The 17,711-nt window shown below is 47.6% G+C and overlaps 1 protein-coding gene across 2 annotated transcripts in view; it reads right to left on the bottom strand.

The window, feature by feature from the left end:
- Positions 1-17,711, bottom strand: part of ZFAND3 (zinc finger AN1-type containing 3) — a 352,681-nt gene that overhangs the window by 2,980 nt on the left and 331,990 nt on the right. The gene's annotated exons all lie outside the window — the stretch shown is intronic.

Raw genomic sequence — 17,711 nt, forward strand, 5'->3', positions numbered from 1 at the left:
TCTGATGGGAATAACGAGAGGAGGCTCAGAGGACAGAGGGAACATCCCTGCATCAGAATGTGACTGTTCCCTCCCCTCGTCTCATCAACTTCTAGGAAGGCTGGCGGGTACGTGGATGTGCAAGGCGGACAGACACCTGATGTCCTCTGGGCCCTCGCTCTGGGGTAAGAGGTGGTGCTGGGAAGCCCCTGCCAGTGCTGACTGGCTCCTCATCCATCAGCTGTCTCTCGCCACACCTCAGGGTCCCACGGGCCTACACCAGGTCCACAGGACCAGCCTGTGGTGCATGTGAACCACCCCTAAGCCTCCTCTCCCTGGCTGGAGCAGGCCCCCACAGCAGCCCTGCCGCCCCAGGGCTCTCCTCACTCTCCAAGCAGCACCTCTGCTCAGACTTCTTTTCTGAAGCCTAGACTGATCCTGATGGCCAGGAGGCCACCCCTTGCAAACTGGGAGCCGTTCATCTCCACACCCTCAATTTCTGTTCTTTTCAGAGACAAGGGGTAGAGGCAGTGATTTCAGAAGAACAGCAGAAGTTGGAGCAAAGACTGAATGGCCAGAATGAACGAAAGTTTCGACAGCCTTAACTTTTAAAAATAAACTTCACCCAGAGAACATTCCCTTGCTGCCCTGAGCTCCTGCGGGCACGGGGCACGGGGCACAGGCCGAGCCTGGACCATCCACTATGCGAGAAAACGCATTACTCACGGCTCCCAGGGAGAGCTCGGCCATGTTTCACTCAAAATTGGATTGGGTTTAAGGAAAGGAACAGAGATGAAATTTTGTCTCCTGAGAAGCTAAGCTCCCACTTGGTCCAAAGGCAAAGTGAAGATTAATGAGCTCACGTGTTCTATTTGCTGATGAGTTCATTACTCGAAGCTATCCAATACCAGCTGCCTTTCTCCTAAGGATTTCCCAGCAGGAGTATGGACGGCACCCCCCACCTACCAAGCACAGCAATCTTTGTGCAGCAGAGCCCACCTGATGGGGGGGAAGCAAGTGTGAGCAGGCATTTTATTCCTAGTGTCTACAGTGAGGGGTGGGAGGACCCCTGCTCCCTCCCTTCCCTTTCTTTAAGATATTGGGGTGATGCAGGGGAATGTCCTAGGGCTTATCTCTCCTGATGAATGGTGCTCGTTGAATAAAAGTAGCAGGAAATGGATTGCCCGTGAAATTTATGTGGACCTGGTTCAGGCTTACATCTCACGAGGCAGACTGAAGAGGAGGGAAGACACTCAGTGTTGTCCTACCCACGCTCCCTACAACTCTGCTTAGCTTGCCTTCCAGCAGCTAGGGGGCAGCAACTTAGTGGATCTGAGAGCCCCAGGGGTGACTACCACAGCAGCTTCCACATTTTCTTGCTACCCGCCCATGGATTCTCCATCCGGCCCAACACCCCTCATTTCTCTAACCAAGTTCTGTGAACCTCTCTTAAACACACATTAGCACCTGGCACTGCATTTTTGAAAGGTGAAAACCATGGACCAGCAGCTAAGTTTGGGGGTGATGCTGGTAAGAGGAGGGTCCACAGCATTGCAACTCACTGGGCAATTTGGAAAGCTGGCTTCCCAAGTGGCCCTGCCGAGGTTACTAGAGGCTCAGTGAAGCTCGGTTCGCGCTCCTGTGAGGATCACTCATCGGGAGGAGGGTGCCCGCTGGAACTTGTCCCAAATGCTGAACAGGTATTATCCACTGACAGCAGCCCATTGACGACGTGCATTGCAGCGTCAGTACTGGGATACAGGGAGGGTGGGAATGACTCGGGGAGTGGGACGGACCTTTATCCTTGTTTCCTGGTACCCACAGATCTATTTCCAGAAACCAGTGCTAGTGTCATGGACTTTCGATGACTCTTGGTGGAATTCTGGAGCCTGAGCTGGGTATGGGAAGATGCCTGCTCCTAACCTCAGTGAAGAGCAGTGAGAGCACAGGGGACTGGCGGCCTCCACCCTGGCCAGGCCGCCCTCCACACCGCTCACCAGAGCCTATAGGACCTCTCCAGAGAAGGTCAAATAAGGCGTGTCCAGAGGCACAAACACAAGGGACTGAACTGAGCAGCTGCTCTGGCCCAGGCTTTGGTGTTATCACACAATTACTTCCCCTGATTTTAAAGTTACATATCACCTGGCAGGCGTGGCTCAGTGGTTGAATGTCGACCTATGAACCAGGAGGTCACAGTTAAATTCCTGCTCAGGGGATGTGCAAAAGGCAGCTGATCAATAATTCTCTATCATCATTGATGTTTCTCTCTCTCCCTCTCCCTTCCTCTCTGAAATCAATGAAAAAATATTAAACAAAAAAAGTTATATGTCAATGTTGAAGTCACTTACTTATTCACATACACACAGCCCATATCTATCACTCCCGTTAGGCCCCAGAGTTCAGCTTCATGCACTTTTCAGGACAAGTCAGTATACGTTTGCTAACGAGAGCTGTACTTTCGTTACCATGCAGTGCTTTGGAGGGATTAGGAGAAATAAAGGGGAGGAGGATATGAGTAAAAGGATGCTGACCCCCACAAGAGAGGAAAACGCCCAATGAAAACGTTTTGAAGCTATGACCTGCCTGCTAACTGAGGCTGCACCTCAGCCCGTTCCCTGCTGGGCCACAGGGCCCGTGTCGTGGAGCCCAGGCGACGGGTCTGCGTGGAGCACTGGCCGCGGGGGAGGCCGCAGGCAGAGGTCCTTCCCAGCTGCCAGAGGTGTTTCTGGTAAATCTGCACAACACACTCAGGAACCTGTGCGGGCATGTCTTTGCTCACTGGCACGAAAGCAATTTGGGATGAGCCTTTGACTCAACAGGGAGTGAGGGGAGGCCGCAGCTCTGTGAGCATGTCCCACGGCCCCAGGCTCCGGGCCCCTCTCTGCCTGCCATTACCTGGCACCTGACTGGCCATCGTGGGCGTGGGGAGGGGGACAGGAGGCCAGACCACAGCAGGTGATACCAGGCAGCGCCCTGGTGAGCTGGGCTGGAATGCCTCCAGAAGGTCTCCAGCAAATACACTCTCAGAATGAGAGAACCTTCGTTAACTATGGAGGCAGCAACAGGGGAGGGAGAGAATGCCTGTGTAGGCAGCCACCATGGCTGAACCACCAGGGGCTCATCCCAGGGCCCTGTACATACCTGTGGCTGTGGGCGGCAAGAGGTGAGGAGAGATCAGGAGTTTCCCTGACTGTTAGCATCAGAGACACAGATTATGGCATGAGGCAAAAAATGCAACCTGAGACCTGTCTAACTCTCTGTCCCCAAAGGGTCCCGTGTGAAAGAGAAGCGCATACGCCCTGAACAGAGGCCTGTGGGTGCTCGTGGGAGGACAGGCATCTCAGCGGAGGGTGCCGATGGTACAAGCAAGCGTTCTGGACAAGGCTGTCCTGACGCAGACCTGGGGCTGGGACCACCGAGCCATTTGCCACACAAACCTGAATGCCCAACGCGATGGCCCTGACACGCATTTCCAGCAGAAAATGGGCCCGAGGCTCATTCTCCCAGGATTCGAAGTTCTGACACGTAGGTTTCTAAAGACGCTCATTTGATGGAAACCAAACTTCTGACCTGACCCTTCAGCTTTTCAAGTGAACACCTGAAAGGCACACAATTCATTCAGATGAGCTCACCCACTGCTAACCCTCACCTCTGCTGACCAGGGTATTCTAAGACGAAGCAATGATGATCAAGAACAATGTGTACAAATGCTGTCATTAGGCAGAGATGGCATACACTCAACACCTTGCTCTCAGTGCTTTGAAAGTTGCTGCGATATTTGTTTCCCTTACTTGTTTACAAAACCCAGCAGCAATGGCTGCCCCAGAGGAGCACCTAGACAGAGGCCTCGCCCAGGGCCCGTGGAGAGTCTGTGTCCTCCACCGCTCAGTTTTGGCAGGCAGGCCTCAGGGCAGCTGAACCACAGCAGGCCTGCCCTGCAGCTCCCTGCCCTGCCTCGCTGCTCCCTCACCCACAGGCCCGGGCAGTGCTGCCCCTACCTTTGGCTGAGGCCCTGGGCCCCCAGGCCAGCTCTTCCTTCCAAACCCTAAGAATTAAAGGGGTTAGAACTATCTTTCTCTATGGAATTACTTAAGGGAGACAAAGAAGGGGCACCCAGAATTCACATGAAAAGTCTGAGCCCTTGTCATTTTTATTCGATCCCCGCCAGACTGAAATGTTGCTTTTCGAGTTTGTCTTGGATTAAAAAGCACAATTTAAAGTTGACAGAACTGGGCAGCTCTGGACACTTTTGGCCTTAATTAAACAGTTGTTTCTTTGAAGCTTCCCCCAATTTGGAGGCCCCCCTTTTAGTCAGGGCAGGGACCAGGGACCAGGGACCAGGCAGGCCTCGGCACCAGTGCCCGGTGTTTTTACCTCACTCTTAAGAAATGTTTTACACTTTCTTGTTCATTTGAATTTCAAATTGTCAAAGGTTCAAGCAGAATCTAAAAATACCAACAAGCTGTGGGGCCCCAGGCTCTGCAGACCCACCCACTGGATGCAGCCTGCGCTGGCGGCACACCCCGTCTGTGCATGGACACGTGGGCACCGAGGCCCTGGCAGGCGTGGCCAGTGAGGAGGAAAATCCGAGGCTGCTCCAACAGGTGCGCATGCGCTCCAGCAAGCAGAGCCTACCCCAGTCCTCCAGAAACGCCCCAAGAGACCTAGGTAAGGACCCCCAAATCCCCACAGGTACCATTTGCTATCTAAAGGGCCCACTTAAGAAATAAATGACAAAGACGCCTGACCCATGTGACTGAAATGACCAGGCAAGCTCATTAGAAGAAAAGAATCACCTTTTCCAGCAAGTTCAGAGTTTCTTAAAGCTCAGGACAGCTCACTGACCTCATAGCTCATTTGTAAGTACCCATGGGGAACAGCAGGTGGCTACAGGAAAGCTTGCTGGAAAGCATTGACCATTTATACTCCCACCAGCAACAATCCCTGGATTACGCCACATCCACTGACCCAATGTCCAACCAAGGCAGAACTGTAACACAAAAACGCATTAAAAGATCTTAATGCATTTACTTCATCAGGCTCAGGGTACCGGCAAAGCAGCTGCAGGTGTTTCGGGAATGGACTGCGTCCACTCTGCATTCTTCTCCCCTCCTGGCTTTGCAGGCGGAGGGAGGGAAAAGCACCGCACTCCAGCAAACAGCCTGGATCCCGGCTCCTGAGTTGGTTGGCAGTACTTAGTGGGGCAGGGGGAGGAGATGGGCTAAGGGACAGGCCAGCTGCCCAGAGTGCCAGAACCAAAGCCACAGTGAATTGTCAAGGTAAGCATCAGTATGTCTGTCTTTCAAAGGGAAGGAGAAGAGCCACTCTACTTGACAATTTATTTATTTATTTATTTTTAAAAATATATTTTATTGATTTTTCACAGAGAGGAAGGGAGAGAGACAGAGAGTCAGAAACATCGATGAGAGAGAAACATCGATCAGCTGCCTCCTGCACATCTCCCACTGGGGATATGCGCGCAACCCAGGTACATGCCCTTGACCGGAATCGAACCTGGGACCCTTCAGTCCGCAGGCCGACGCTCTATCCACTGAGCCAAACCGGTTTTGGCGACTCTACTTGACAATTTAATAAAAACCACTACACCATACTGAAAACATTCTAAAACAGAAGCAATCACCTGCCCCCACAATTAATTAAAATACCAGTTAGATACAAGCTAAATGTTAGACCAAAAGCAGTGTGGCAGGAGGCAGACACAGGAGCCCTGTGCAAGCACTCGGGCAGCTGTGTGCGCTACGAGAGCAGTCAGCAGTGCGGGGAGATGAGACGGGCCCAGTCCAGCTTAGGGAAGCTCCCGACACCTTTTCTGAAAGTATAAAAACTTCACCACTCTAGGTGTCCTTTATTGTAGTCTCCCCAGACAGCCCCTTTCTTGCAGAAACTCTAATGACTTCTTTCCTCCCCTCTGTGGGGAATGTGTGCCCTACCCAGTAATGTCCTCTTCCATCACCCAACCCTGGCAGCCTCACTTTACCTGACATTCAGAGAACAAGTCTTCCCACCCTTCATTCTTGCCTCTAAGAGGACAAACTTATTTGTGCCACTGGGGGTGGGGGTGGGGATGAGTGGGGACTGGCCAGGGTGGGGGAGGAGGGGTGTCCGCACCACGAAGGATCCTGAGCCATCACTCTGACCTGTGAGAACCCTCCTCTGAGCAAGCCCTTTAAGTCCTCAGTGCCCAGGGAGAAGGGGCTGGCTGCAGGCTCACATTATGCTAGGCTATTTTATCTAGGGATGACATACATTTAAAAACTAAGAGAAAAGAGCTCAAGGCAGTTTTTGCTACTGGAGTAATGACTTGGTCTTTCAAACATCATTTCATTTCAGTAGCTGAGAGCAGGCAGCATTAGTCTCTTGGCACCTGGGCAGTTTTAGGATCTGGAAAACCCTCCAAGGTGCCTGCACTCCTGGCCTCCCGCCAGGCCCAGGAGAATGGTGAAGTCCTGGCAGAGAACTTGTTTTTGGGGGTGACTTTCTCCTCTCAGGCTCCTGAATTGTTTGGCTTCCTCTTTCAGCATTTCCTTATCCTTTGAAAGATTGTCTTCTCTATGCTCAAAGTCAACAATCATCCGAGAGATGCAAATCAAAAGGACAAAGAGGTACCATCTCACACCTGTCAGAATGGCTATCATCAACAAATCAACAAGTGCTGGCAAGGATGTGGAGAAAAAGGAACCCTCGTGCACTGCTGGTGGGAATGCAGACTGGTGCAGCCTCTGTGGAAAACAGTAGGGAGTTTCTTCAAAAAGTTAAAAATGGAACTGCCATTTGACTCAGTAATCCCACTTCTAGGAATATATCCCAAGAAATCAGAAGAACCCATCAGAAAGGATATATGCACCCCTAGGTTCATAGCAGCACAATTTACCATAACCAAGATTTGAAAACAGCCCAAGTGCCCATCAGCAGATGAGTGGATTAAAAAACTGTGGTGCATCTACACGATGGAATACTACGCTGCTGTAAAAAAGAAGGAGCTCTTACCATTTGCAACAGCATGGATGGACCTGGAGGGTATTATGCTAAGCGAAATAAGCCAGTCAGAGAAAGATAAATATCACATGATCTCACTCATTTGTGGAATATAATGACTATAAACTGATGAACAAAAATAGATCCAGAGATATAGAAGCATCGAACAGACCGCCAAACCTCAGAGGGAAGAAAGAGGTGGCGGGGGGGTGTGGGGGGGAGGTAAGAGATCAACCAAAGGACTTGTATGCATGCATATAAGCATAACCAATGGACATAGACAGTAGGGGGGTGAGGGCATGTCCTGGGTGTTGGGAGCGGCCAGGGAGAGGTCAATGGGGGAAAAAGAAAACATATGTAATACTTTAAACAATAAAGAATTTAAATTAAAAAAAAGAAAAAGATTATCTTCTCAAACAGAAACGTCTCCTAGAAAACCAGCTCCAAAGACGCAGTGGAGACAAGAGAAAGGGCTGTACCATTTTACCAAGAGCATGGCCTGGGCCCGTGGCTTGGCTAGGGAAGTGTGACCTATTTGGCCATCCCTGAAAGCTAATTTGGCAAGAGCCAGTACATCCAAGTCACAAAATATCCAAGTGGCAATGCCACTGAGGGCATCAGACTATAGATGCCATCCATGTGTCTCTCTCCAGAACAACACTTGGGCAAGAAAGGAATACTCCCCACATTTTCGCCAATGGCCTTTCAATCCACATGCTGGGTGGTAGGGGAGCATAAAGACGACAGACAAAAGCTGGGAGAGACCTATGGCTTAGTCCCACCCCTACTGCTAGGCCAGTCCCTCCACAGGGGACCCTCCAGCTCTTTCTGAGTAATCCAGGGAGGCAGGCACTCGGGCTTTGAGCCTGGAGTTCTGGAGCCCCGTTCGGCTGCACAGCTTTAACAGCTGTGTGGTTGCGGGTAAGCTACGTAGCCTTTCAGAGCCTCAGTTGTGGTCCCTACAAAATGGGGCTATTATGGGCATCAAAGCAGCTGGTGAGCCTGAAGTCCCAGCACCAAGGAGGTTGACTGTTACTGGGGTGGCTCTTTCAGCCATTGTCATCCTGTCCCTTACACAGTATAACTAACACACCTGGCTTCAAGGCTGGGAGGCACCTCCTCCCCTGCTCTGCGCCCCCTTTTACTTCTCAGTCTAGACTGGTTCCCTTCTCCTTTGAGAAGCCGCTACTGACAAGGAGAATGAACAAAGAAATCTTCCTCTGGACATGTGATACACAAGTTTCCACAAACGTCTCTGTACAGACTGTACATGCATGCTAAGTGACAAGCGTTGTAAAGATTTCTGTTGAAGATATGCAAATTGTAGAGAAACCTGATTTAAATATATGAAGACTACACAAGGCAGTCTGAAGAGCACTCAGTGGGTAGGGACACCATGAAAGGGACTCAATAACTTTCCAAGGACAGCAGAGCGTGCTTCTTTGCTCGGGCGGGGGCTTCCCCGCAGGCATGGCTGAGAATTCTGCAAGCCGCTTTCATAAGCAGAGGCAGAGCGCGTGCATTCCAAAGTTCAGCCTCGGCCTGGCAGGTGCTGAGGAGCCCTATGTCTGTTGCCCTGAGACGGTCGGGCTGGGAGCTGCAGTGAAAGGATGAGCGGGAGGAAGCAATGGGTTGTGGACACTGCAAACCACCTATGTTTTACCAAACTGTCCAGCACCACGTGCACTTGTCTGATGTGCTACTTTTAAGAATGAAAAGTCCACATGCTTCTTGTTTTCACACCTCCAAAAGGTCATTCTGAGGACCTTAGGAGTATAAGCATGAGTCTCTATTTTCACAAAATTTGAGCTATAGGATCACAAGTCCCACAACTTGTGTGTGTCCATTGTTGTGTGTGTGTGTGTGTGTGTGTGTGTGTGTGTGTGTGAGAGAGAGAGAGAGAGAGAGATGGGGGGTGGGGAGAGCGAAGCTGGCTTCTAGATTCCCTGTGTTTAAAGTTAGTTTATTTAAACACACCTCCCCTGGAGGGAAAGAGGGTTACTCAGTGACAGAAGATTGTTTTAGCTGCAGACATAAGCTCAAATTTTAGGTCAGATTATGTACTATAGATAGTTAACCCTCTCACTGAATGGACAGACCATTCCAGGATTCTAGAGACTTCCTATCTGGGGATTCGGTGGGGAGGGTGGCTCAGATATGAAAACTTCAGTGATATGAAAAAAACACCAGGAATGGAGCCTGAGCACTGCTAATCCAATGAGCCCTTTCAGTTCTCACTGACAGCACCTGGAACGGCTGACTACTCCGACGGGCCCTGTGACATAGGCACTTTCCTTGTTTTCCTTCTTCTTCTCTGGTAGCTCCTCATCTACTTCCCTTAACATTATAGAACGATCCAGTGCTGTCCTGTCTCACCACATGCTCTCACAAAGTGTAATGTTCTAACTATATGTGCTGACAACTAAAATTTCTCTCTACCCAGACCTCTCTTTGGTGTTCCATGACTGTATCCAATTACCTACTTGATATCTTGGATGTCTGACTTAAGATCTCCAAAATGGGACACTTGCTACTACTGCCCCACAAACCTGCTTCTCCTCCAGTATCCCCCATTCTACGAGAACATGGCCACCATGCAATGCCAGCTATGGCTCATGACACAAACCTAGAGTCATCACTGGTATCTTCTTCATTATTACATTCAATTACAAAGTCGTGTGGATGCTATGTCCAAAGATCAAATCCATTCTCTTCTTTCCCTCTCTACTATCACCATCTGGTCAAAGCCCCCAGTGTATCTCTTGCCGAGGCTACTGCACAGCCTCCTATAGGTTGTCGCCCAAGTCAAATTCATCCTCTTCACAGCAGCCAAGTGATTCCGCCCACCCGTTTGTGATTGGTGACTCATATTTAAACCCTTTCAGTTTCCTGAGAATCGGGACAGTGTGCTCTTGTTTCTGCTGCCTCTTTCGCTCCCCTTGTGCCATTCACTTTCTAGTAATTCTATGCTCTAGACCAGTGATGGCGAACCTTTTGAGCTCGGCGTGTCAGCATTTTTAAAAACCCAAACTTAACCCTGGTGCCGTGTCACATATAGAAATTTTTTGATATTTGCAACCATAGTAAAACAAAGATTTATATTTTTGATATTTATTTTATATATTTAAATGCCATTTAACAAAGAAAAATCAACCAAAAAAATGAGTTCGCGTGTCACCTCTGACACGCGTGTCATAGGTTCGCCATCACAGCTCTAGACGCACTGGCCAGCTAATTAAGGTCTTGCTTCTTCAGGCCTGTTTCAATGGCTCTTCCTCAAGAAGACCTTCCTAGTCCCTCAGAGTAGGCTAGGACCCCATTACATGCTTGTAAGGCATCTTGGACTTTTCCTTCCGTCATTGGACACAATTATAATCGTAAGGTCATCTGTATAATTTTTACATTTAACGTGTTTCCCTGACTAGACTTCATGAAAACAAGAACCATGCTTCCGTGATTTAGCACACATCCCCTACGCCTAGAACAATGTGCAGCTCACTCAAAATACTTCGGCTGAGTGAAGAGTCAGAGGTTGTTACAAACAGACTGTTCTCTGAAGCTCAGGGGACAAGTGAAAGCCAGTTAAGAGCTCAAGTGGCCAAATCCAATATCCTCAGCAGCATGTGTCTACTTTTCCCTCTTCCCTGAAGCACCTCCCTCTCTCGCCGTCAGCGATGACCAAGTTCCTCGATTTTCCTCCCACCTGGATGCGTGTTGCTCCTTGGGATTCTTGACTGGCTTCTCTTTTAAAACCACCACAGAATGTGCCTTCCTGCATCTTCTCCATGTATATTCCCTCCTCTGAGTGATCTCACCCAGACCCAGGGCTTCAAGTATAATCTAAATGTCTCTTGAACTTGTTTCCATCCATAAATACTTCCCCTAAACTCCAAACTCCTATATCCACCTGCCTACATGTCAAGCACCTCCAACTAGACTGGCTACTAGCCATCTTGACATGCTCAGGACAGAACCCCCAATCCTCCTGACTCCTGTATTGGCTCATCTCCTCATCGTCCCTGCCTCAGCGAGGGGCACCACCCCCACACAGTCCTGGCCACACCCAGGACTTGTCCTCGGTTCCTCTCTTTCCCTCGCTCCTCACATCTTTTTTAGTAATCTTGTTGCCGTCCCTCTGTGATGTCCTGAACCTGCCCTGCTTCTCTCCACTCCACGCAAACATCCCATGGCAGGATGAGTGCAGCATGCTGACGGAACGGGAAGAAAGGCAGCAGGCTGGAACACACGGCGAGGCCACGCCTCTCCCAGAGCCTACAAGGAGTCTCCCTGTTTTCGCCTGTGCTGCCCTCCACGGCTTCTCCCTCACAGCAGTTAGCGGGATTTCTTGTTTTTCTTTGTTTTTTTTCGGGTAACTGACCCGAAATGTGCTTTTTAATATTTGTTAATTAATTCCCCTTTGAATAGGTAATACACGGATATAATAGAGCTCAATCTGTATAAAATAATATTCAGCAAAATAAGTTTCCTGCCACATTCTCAGTGTCTCTCCTCAGAGGCAAAGCAACCGCCACTACCAGTCCTTATGTATTCTTAGAGTCTATGCACACACAAGCAGTTATGGTTATCTCCCAGAGGGATGTTTTTAAAATGTACATCAGATCTTGTCACTCCTTTGCTTCAAACCCTTCAATGCCGTCCCACAACTTTATAATAAAATTTCTAATTCCCTGCAAAAGCCTACTAGACCCAATGGATCTCCACCTGCCTCTGCACTCTCCTCATGCTCTATGCTCCAACCCCAGAGCCGCCTTTCTGGTCCCAGATATGCCCGTTTGTTCCTCCACAGCCGACACTGTTCTCTCCATCTAGCACACGTCCCTCCCAGCTCTTGGATGGCTGGCTCTCCCAGCTTCTATGGCTGAGCTCAGCTTTCCCCTCCTTCCAGACACTGGCCTACCCTCTGGAAGCTGCCTCATGCTCCCTCGTTCTCTGCCATTCTGTTACACCATGGCACTTACTCCCATCAGAGTACCTTATTTACCTGTTCCCTGCATACTGGATCTCTCTTCTGTGCTATTTCCTGCTATTCCTCTGGAACTCAAAAAAGATTAGTAAGTGACATGCCAGTGACATGCCAACAGCAACTAAGGCTCAACTATAATAGAATAACTTGAGTAAATAAATAACTTGAGTAAATATTTGCCTCATTAAAAGAGAAAAAATTACTTCTAGCAATAAAAGAATGTTTAATGCTGGCAACAGTACCACCACCAGCCTGCCCCCACTCCTGGAGAGAACTGCCTCCACACTACTTCCAATTACCTGGGTGAACAGGGCTACAGTGAGTGCAATCTAAAAGCTATTGTCTGGTCCTAACTGGTTTGGTTCAGTGGTTAGAGTGTCAGCCCACGCACTGAAGGGTTGCGGGTTCGATTCCGGTCAAGGACACATACCTCAGTTGCAGGCTCAATCCTCAGCCCGAGTCGGGGTGCATACAGGAGGCAACCAATTGATGTTTCTCTCTGTCTCACCCCCTCCCTTCCACTCTCTCTAAAAATCAATGGAAAAAATATCCTCAGGATTAATTAAAAAAAGAAAAACTATTGTCTGGCTGGGGAATATCCCATTTTCTTACTTTCCTAATTATGCTTTTCTACTGCCCATTATTCCCTATATGAGCCTATATTTGCTAAGGTTGCTCTGAGAGGCAACCCAAAAATGTCCAAGATGTCATCAGATGCTCTCTTGGAATTAAAACTTCGCTGTAACTGATGATCACAAATTTGGGAAGTACAGATAATGAAGAGCTGAACATAATCATACAGGTTCCCACTGACATTCATTTCCTACTCTGCCCTATTAGTCAGTTACCCCAGAGTCCCAGGAAAATTAATCCTGGGGTAACACTTCAGTTCAAGGAAAGAGCAATTTAATTGATGCAAGAGTATTAACACACTGCAGACAGCTCTGTAAGTCATGGGGATGGCCCCGGGGAGGGCACATGCAGTGGCTGACCTTGGCCTGCACCTCCTGGGAGACCTCAGAGCCAGTGCACCTGGTGAAGAGCATCAGACCGTGCTGGATTACAACCCAACCACTTCCACACGTGACACACTAAAGGGGTGGACTTATTGGGCACCAAAGCCCCACTGAGTTGTGTGGTTAGTTCCTGCACAGAAGCTCCTCTGCTCTTGTCGCAGCTGGTTACCACAGCTGATCGGCCTAGGGATCAATCCCTCCCAGTGACATGCCAACAGCAACTGAGGCTCAACTATAATAGAAGGGTGCACACAGCCTACATAGAGGGCCCAGCTCAGGTGACTTGGGGAGGCTATGCCACTGGGCTCTACAGCACACCTACTACATTAGGCCACTCTACCAAGACCAGAAGACATAGTAGTTCTACCTAATACATAAAAACAAACACAGGGAAAAAGCCAAAATGAGGAGACAAAGGATGCTCAAGGAACTTAGTGAGACCCTCAACAGTATAAAGAAGGGCATGGAAACCATAAAGAACCAGTTAGAAATGAAGAATATAGTAACAGAAATAAAAAATAAATGATAGAGAATCAATAGTAGAGTAGATGTAGCAGAGAATCAAATGAGCAGTTTGGAAGATAAGGAAGCAGAAAACACAATTGGAACAGCAAAAAGGTTAAAGAATCTAGAAAAATATTAGGATATGTAGAGAGGCTCTGGGACAACTTCAAGCGTACCAACATTCACATCAGTGGTGTACCCAGAAGGAGAAGAGAGAGAGCAAATAACTGAAAACATATTTCAAAAAATAATGATAAAAAAATTCCCTAACCTAGTGAAGAAAATAGACATACAAGTCCAGGAAGCACAGAGAATCCCAAACAAGATGAACCGAGAGGCACATACCAAGACATGTCATAATTAAAATGCAAAAGGTTAAAGACAAAAAAGAGAAGTTTAAAAGCAAGAGAAAGCAGTCAGTTACCTACAAGGGAGCTCCCATAAGATAGGTGATTTCTCAATAGAAACTTTGCTAAGTGATGAAAAGCAAGGACCTACAACCAAGATCATTCTACCCAGCAAAACCATCATTTAGAATCAAAAGTCATATAAAGAACTTCCCAAACAAGAAAAAACCAAAGGAGTTCAGCACCACCAATCCAGTATTATAAGAAACTAGAGACCCAGTGCATGGCGAAATATCCTAGAAATAACAACAACAAGAAGACATTTGATGACTGAATGGATAACAAAACAAGGCCTTACATATGCTGTCTACAAGAGACTCACTTCAGATGAAAAGATACACAGAGACTGAAAAGAAATGGAAACAAACACACGCAAAAACTGGGGCAGCAATACTCACAGGAGACAAACCAGATTTTAAAAGAAAGGCTATAAGATGCAAAGAAGAACCCAGCAGTTCTTCTTTGGGTATTTATACAAAGAAACCCAAAACACTAAATCGAAAAGAAATATACATTTATGTTTATTGCAGCATTACTTATAATAGCCACAATATGGAAACAACCTAAGTGTCCATCAATAGATGAATGAATAAAGATGTGGTACATATATACAATGGAATGTGATTCAGTCATAAAATCTTGTCATCTGCAATAATAAGGATGAACCTAGAGGATATTATGCTGAGTAAAATAAGTCAGACAGAGAAGACAAATGCCAGATGATTTCATTTATATGTGGAATTAAAAAATAAATAAATGAACAAGCAGAACAGAAACAGACTCATAGATACAGAGAACATTTTGATGGTTGCCAGATGAGGGGAGGTTAGGAGAGAGAGGCGAAAAAGATGAAGGACTTTAGAAATAAAAGTAGTAGTTATAGAACAGTCATGGGGATGTAAAGAACAGCATAGAGAATATAGTCAATCTATATATATAAAAGGCTAATATGCTAAGTGTCCAACCATCTGACTGGTCGCTATGATGCGCACTGACCACCAGGGGACAGACGCTCAATGCAGGAGCTGCTGTGACACACACTGGCCGGCACCATGGACCTGGCACTGACAAACCAACACTTGGCTTCCCCCAAGTGGGACACAGGCCCAGCCACCACCCTGGAGTGACACCCCACCAAATCACAGCCAACGCTGCCAAGACCCCAGGGTGCAAAATGTGGCCCACAGCCCAGCCCAGAAATGGTCACTGTGGGCTCCGGGTAATGACATCATGTAGCAACACCCGGCTTCTTCTCTCTGGTGACTCCTTGGAGTTTCTTCAGCCCAGGAACACAACTTGCTTGATAGTCAGGTGAAAACAGTTTAACCAAATGTCTGTGAAGTGTTTCCCTGTGCCTCATCTCATTTGATCCTCATAGAAGTCCTGGAGTAGGTAGATAGGAGGCTCGGTGGAATCCTATTTTCTTTTCATTAGCCAGAAAACGGAGATTTAGAAAGTTTAGAAACTTGACCCGACTGAAAAGAAGAAATGGTGGACCTTGAAAATGACTTCAGGTTTTCTTACTGCACAGAACATAGTCAAACACTGTTGCAGTTAAATATTTTACCCTTTGTTCTCTCTGCGTGATCTACAATAATAATGTGCTTCGTGTTGATATTTACTGCTGTGTTGCTGACAATTACCTGAAAGAGAAGTTGGGGTGCTTCATTGGGCTGAAAAAAGTTTAGCTAAATCAGAAAGCAAGTCTAATTAAGCAAGTTTATTCTATATATATATAAAAGGCTAAGTTGACTTGCGCATGTGCAACACACATGAAGCTCTTGCTAGCACCAATCGCATGCATGTGTTTCAATCTGTCATTGTTGATTGTGAATTTGGTTGACACTTCTATTATAGAGAAAGGGTGAACAGCAATACTAAAATATTTCTCCTAAAAATAAATTAGCCTGGCTGGTGTGGTGCAGTGAATGAATATTGACCTATGAACCAGGAGGTCACAGTTCAATTCTGGGTCAGGACACATGCCCGGTTGTGGGCTTGATCCCCAGAGTGGGACATGCAGGAGTCTGCCGATTAATGATTCTCATCATCATTGATGTTTTTGTCTCTCCCCTCTCTTCCTCTCTGAAATCAATAAATATATACTTAAAAATTTAATTAATTAATTAAAAATTTTAAAAAGAGTATTAATACAAACCTTTAATTTGTAAATCTGGAACATTTTCCCCTTCCTGAGTCAATCTGTAACACTGCAGTACACAGCTCTAGAGAATACATGTCATCCTGTGTATTAATCACAAGGGCACACATACTCCATCGTGTGCTGACTCACAGCTTCCACCTCCCAGGGGCTACTGGGCTGACATAGCTCAAGAGGAAGAACATGTCTGTGTAGAGCAGTGGCCTGAGGCTGCACAGGTGTCCTTATAATCCAGTGAGAAAAAGGCCTGCTCAGCTCCTCTAGAAACAATTGGGCCACTGCTTGACTAAGCCTCCTTAATCCATGGGAAATGTCTTCAATAGCCATTGCATTCCACTCCCATGTTATGGCCTAACAACAACCCATCTCCTATATCAAAGCAGTACCTTGATTGATACTTAACAGAAAAATTTGGAGGAGAGCATCTAGCACCTGTCTGGAACACTTCTCCAGCTCCCCTGCAGCCTGAGTACTAGTACTCTTCAGGAGGACTCATCAGAATAAAGAAGCAGGCTCAGCTGGCTGCTGCTGAAGAGAGCCATCAGGTGGAATTCTACACAGACCTCCAGTGTCATTTGTCTCCCAGTTGCCCACCCAGGCTCTGCACATTTTAGCATGTACAACAGTTGGTGAGAACCCATGATCATGTATAAGGAGGTATAAGCAAACAGGGGCACTCCTTGCCATCTCCTCCTTCCAACTATGTCCAGGCACTGTGTTGGGGCAGAGAATAAAATAGTACAGGTGGCTCTACCTCACAACTCCACAGGCAACAACACAGAAAGAGAACACCCTTCAACTCTCAGGAGGGAATAGACAGTGGCATCCTCCTAAGATCACACCATGCCTGAGTAAATCCCAGTGTGCTTCCCATACCTCCCACACCCCCTTCCTCACATCTTACATTTCTAGTCCTCCACTTTGTTTCCTTCCTTTTTCTCTCCAACAACACCCCCCCCCCTTTGTTTCCCAAGGTGCCTCAGTGACTATGGTTGCCATAACTCCGGACCTGACAGAGCAGGGTGTTTTCTGGACAGCAGGGTCCAGGGCAGGCCAACTCTGGTGATACTCCTAAGAATCCACACCAAGCAGCTTCTATGTGTGCACTCTCATCCATCTGCAGAGCCCACAGGAGATGATTACATTTCCTACTGAGTTCTGCCTCACCCTGATAGTGGGAATAATGTCTGTACAAACAAGGAGATGTGGAAAGGGGAGTAATTCCCTACAGAAGCCAGCTGGTCAAATTATTTTAGGCACTTCTCCAATGAATTACCGGGCTAACTCAGGCACCCTTTTCAGGTTTTGGCCTCTTAACTTTGTTCCAGTATTTCATGGTCAGCTTTGACTACCCAAATCTGCAGTGAGACAGCTCCTCTTCCCAAAAGCTAGGAGAGACCATCTCTCAGCACTTTCCCCCACCTATCCAGCCCCTGTTTGAGTCTTTAGGTCTCATGCCCTTTGTGGGTCCTGTCCCAGAGGCATGACTTTCAGTCTCAAGAGTTGACTCTCACATAGTGCCTAGTGACATCAGGCAGTGTGAGAGTCAACAACCCACAAACAGATGTACTGAGCTCTAAGATGGGCTTCTCCATATCTGCCTTCCAAAAGACAGCAGTGTTCCCCAATTCAATTCTCTTTTTTTGTACAGAAGCATAATATCA

Source organism: Myotis daubentonii, chromosome 6 (genome assembly GCF_963259705.1).
Source record: "Myotis daubentonii chromosome 6, mMyoDau2.1, whole genome shotgun sequence".
Taxonomy (NCBI): Eukaryota; Metazoa; Chordata; class Mammalia; order Chiroptera; family Vespertilionidae; genus Myotis; species Myotis daubentonii.